The sequence below is a fragment of the Clarias gariepinus genome, chromosome 1, assembly GCF_024256425.1.
Source record: "Clarias gariepinus isolate MV-2021 ecotype Netherlands chromosome 1, CGAR_prim_01v2, whole genome shotgun sequence".
NCBI lineage: Eukaryota > Metazoa > Chordata > Actinopteri > Siluriformes > Clariidae > Clarias > Clarias gariepinus.
In genome coordinates, this window is record NC_071100.1 from 18,285,205 (window position 1) to 18,290,387 (window position 5,183).

Sequence of the window (5,183 nt, forward strand, 5' to 3'; positions counted from 1 at the left end):
TTTAAAATCTGCTGGTGGAAAGACAGATCAGGACACATTGGAGCACTTACACTCAAGTGGGATATCTCTCATTGGCCTGACAAACTTCCTGAAGCAGGTCAGCTTCTTCATGAACCTAATCTTTAATATACGGGGGCACGTTTACCACAGGGGCAACTTGGACCACAGTTCTTCTCACACATATTCCAGTTTTATTAGGAGGTTTGACTTAGAAAAACCACCACCGCTTTGTTCATTCTGGAGGGAGAGTAGATGTTCTCGCAACTCTACCTGCTCTCCCACCACTAGCACTACTTCCTCTGCCTGTACTCTTTCATCTGAAACACACCTGAAGCCATACCGGCCTCAGAGGCCATGGTGCCCTGCCCGCTCTTTCACTGTGAACTTTTAACTTTTTAGTAATCAACAAGATTTAGTAGGATGACAAACAACCTTCCATGCGCTCTCTTTACACCCAGCACATGCACAGAAAAAGAAAAAGAGAGGGACAGAGAGAGAGAGAAAGAGAAAATGCAGGTAGAAAGTCACACATGAGGCTGTGATAATTTACTACAAGCGGCTTTTGTAGTATGTTTTGTAGAATGTTTTTATTGCTCATAATGTGCATTACAGTGGTGTGAAAAAGTCTTTCTCTACATGGCTGAATATATAACAGGTATAAGAAGCCTGTAGATCCCTGTTAAAATTTTGGTTTTAAAACAAACAAACAAATATCATGTCAGATCTTTTTCCACATAATTTAAGCAAAAAATAAGTTTGGGGAGGAAAAAAAACATTATGCATATGCAATCAAAATGGGCCATATGACTGTGCTCTGGAATAACCAATCATGTTGAAAATTTTGAGTGTGTTATAGTTTAATGGAAAAGGTGAAGGTAAAATTTGGGAAAACCTTTGTAAAATATACTGTATCATTGTGCGTGGTGAATAAGTTCACATATATGAGACAGTGTTCATGAAAAGAAAGAAGAGAAAAATATATATAGAGAGAGAGATAATTTTGGTTTTTGCATGTGGTGGTAAAATGGTGGTAAAGTGTCAATCTTACTGACGCTAAAAAGAGCGATGATCAGCATGTGAGCAGTCAGTGAACACAGTGTGCTTTTTATTCTTTAAAATGATGTGCAAACTGATCAACTGTTAGTTGTACAAATAATAGCTATTTCTTTTTTAGGTGACGTGTGTGTGTGTGTGTGTGTGTGTGTGTGTGTGTGTGTGTGTATTTGCCAGATATTGTCAGAAATATATATATATATATATATATATATATATATATATATATATATATATATATATATATATAGACACACACAACCATACACTGCCTGACTCAAATAAAAGTCACTACCTGGATTTAACTAAGCAAATAGTTCAGAGCCTTCCATTGGTTCAGCTGTCTTAAACAACCCTGAGCTGACATGACATATCCTGTGTTTATATATATATATATATATATATATATATATATATATATACTACTGTTCAAAAGTTTGGGGTCACCTTCTGACTCCATGATGGTTCCTGATTTTTATTTCTTTCTACATTGTAAAGGAATGCTGAAGGCGTCCAAAAAATGCATTAATCTCCTATGAACAGTTAATGGTGAGATGTTTCTGCTATTTCTGCTCTGTAAAGACTTCATAACGCCTCTAATCTGAGGTGCAGTTAATTGGTCATTTTTCAGGCTGATAACTCTAAATGAACTTCTCGTCTGCGGCAGAGGTAGGTTTTGGTCTCGCCCTCCTGGGATGGCCTTCATGAGAGCCAGTTTCATTATGGTGCTTGACGGATTTTGCAAATGCACTTGACAATACTGTTCTTACAAGAAGTATTACAGAAAGGCTGACCTCTGTGTCTTAAAATAACAACTAACTGTTGTTTTTGTTGTTGTTACATAATTACCTAATTCCATATGTTTTATTTTATAGTTTTGAAATCCCCAGTATTGAATGTAGAAAATAAAACAAAAACAAAGAAAATTGCAAGTGACCCCAAACTTTTGTACGGTAGTGTATATATTATTGTGATCATTAAAAAACAACAATAAAACTAATGGTCTAATAGCTAAAAAGTAAGCGAAAATAGCTAAAGTTTCTGCATGGACAGACACTCAGGGGATTGGGACTTAAAAGCTGTTTATTCTTAAGAAAACCATCTATCAGTGAGGCTAATTGGGTAAAAAATTGCTTTTATTTGCTAGGGAGTCTAACAAGATCGCGTGGTCTGATAAATCCAGATTTTCCCTGCTCCAGAGTGATGGGTGCATCAGGGTTACAAAAGAGGTGAATGAATGATGCACCAATCATGCGTAATGCCTACTGTAAAAGTCGATGGAAACAGTGTTACGATCTGGGGTTGTTTCTGTTGGTCAGGTCTAGATTCAGCAATGTTAAGTACCCTAAACTGAGATCAGATGACAACCTGAATACAAAGACCAGAAAGACCAGGTTTATCGTTAATGGATTATTTCTTTCCTGATGGCACGGGCAAATGCAGGGTGATAATGTTAGGATTCATCCAGGTCTAATTGTGAAAGAGTGTTACAGAGAGCATGAGATATAATTTTAACACATGGATTGGCCACCACAGAGCCCAAACCCTAACCCCCTTGAGAATCTTTGGGATGTGCTGGAGAAGACATTACACAGCAGTCCAACTCTTCCATCATCAACACAAGAGAAACTGACGTTGCATAAGCTTATCGAAACAAAGCCAAGGTGAACACGTGCCATAATCGAAGCAAACAGAGGTCCTACAAAATATTAGACTGTGTGACTTTTTTTTTTAGCTGTATACCATATACGTATATGTTTGTACCATATATGGTTTGGTCTTGCTTTAGTGGGATGGTCTTCATGGGAGCCAGTTTCATCATGGTGCTTGATGGGTTTTGCAAATGCACATGACAATACTGTTCCAGTACAGCTGACCTTCATGTCTCAAAATGACAACTGACAGTTGTTGTTTCTAAATATTCATATGTGTTATTTCATAGTTTTGAAATGCAGTATTGTTCTATAAGGTAAAATAAAAACAATAAAAAAACTAAAGATTTAGAAGGTATGTCCAAATTCACTCAAAGGACACCACACCCATTTACCCATATGAATATTAATGGAAATGCCATAGTTTTTACCATTTATAGTCATGCTTAATATTGTGTGACAACCACAAGGCAAAAACCATAAATTATTTTTTGTCACTAACATCATAGCAACTAAAAGCCACTAGCATCAGTTTCTCACACCTAAAGTTGCAAAAAAATACACAGGCAAAAAATAGTCACGTTCATGAGAAACTGCAAATAACGATCTGTCTTAATCTACATTCCTCTCCAAATCCAGTAAAATAAAGACTTTACCATAGACAAATTACTGACCATTACAAAGCACTGACTTTAAGGACTCTGTGAATGTTCCATACTGTAGATAAATAATCTTCTCCTTACAGAAACCATAACTACATCAACCATTATGAAACTAACTGTTTTATAACAGAAACAGTTTTAAGTCTGTTAAATAACATGCTTTGCTCACTATAATTGTATATAAAAATATATAATATATCATAAATTCCCTATATTACTTTATAAAGAAAAGATAAAGTGTGACAACAGCCTGTGCTTTGTCTTCCAACCAGTGCGATTGTCAGAGCTGCTTTTATGGAAAATTAATCAACACCTTCTGACCAATCAGACAGAGGAATTCAACAGCATGTTAGTATAATATGAACTGTTGTTATTCCACTATATATGTTAAATTAATCTCTAACAGATTTATTCAAAGCAGCATCTGCTCTGATCTGGTGTTAAACACAGTGTTCTGTTTATGAATGTAAAACTCTCTCATTTACAGTAGAAACTCAGTATGTCCTGTATGTTTGTCACAATCAGTTTTCACACACTGAAGGTGCTGTCACACAAGACCTGGAGACTTTTAAAATATTTCTATACAATCAAAGTTTTTCATTTCACATATGTTAGAGTTCAGAAATATCACCAAGAAAAATGTTTAATAAAATGTAAAAAGTAAAATCTTATCCTAATCAAATATTTGCCACCAATGGATAACGGCAGCTAAAATTATTAACTTAGCTTTAATTAATATTCTGAACACATGTGAAACACCAGCATGCAATTGTTGATTTAATACATTTTCATATTTTTAAATATTTCATATTTAACTCATTAAAATTGGGTAAAATAATCACACAGAACCTGATGTCTGACTCTTAGCCTGTTCATTTAAACTCCCAAAATTTAATTCACAAATAAGGTTAGGTATAAATAGTTTTCCTGTTTACTTAACATGTCTTTTTTACATTTGAAATTACAAAACAATGTGGAAAAAACTTTGCTTCGTCTTTCAGTCTGAAAAACCTGAAGTTCCATCTGAAAATGTAAATCAATCTGTACCTACATTACACGCTATATGACACCTCCTCATCCATGGTTCATTTGCTGTGTATTTGCTACAGTCTCCTTGGACACTTAGACTTGCAGAGCTTTAAAGTTGTTTAATGACTAATACTTTACTCGAAAAAAAAATACACCGGGGCTGAATGTAGACACACTGGACAAAAGTAGAAAGTGCTGCTCATGCTCAATTCTGTATTGAACCTTAGCTACAGACAAACTAAATAATCACACAAAATCCAGTGTCAGGACTCTCAGCTTATTAACTAGAAATTTAATTTAGCCCCAATCACTGTAATCAAGACAGACAGAGAACATTTACTCACAGAGAATCACACAGAGTGGACGGAGCTCCATCCTGTCCTACTGATGACTGACTGAGTGAGACGTATCTGTGTTACAGCTTCACCACTTCCTCTGTTCTTAAACACCAAGCACAGTTTACAGAGAGGAATACTGTATATGCAGGTGGACGCACACATCTTAGAATGTTATTAGGATTGTATATATTTTCACCATCAATGCAATGTCTTCATCACATTAGAGAAATGATGTAAGAAATATCTCTTAAAGTAGGAGTTTAAAGTAAAAAAGGAATGCAGGAGAAGAGAAAGAGAGAGACAGCAACTATTTAGCATGTAAGCAGGCATGAGAATCTAGGTGTGCTGTTATGAGACTAAAGAGGAAACAGAATCAGTTTTACTGTTAAAGCTGGGGCTGCACAATTTAGGGAAAATGTCACATTGCGATTATTAGGGTAAAAATTGTG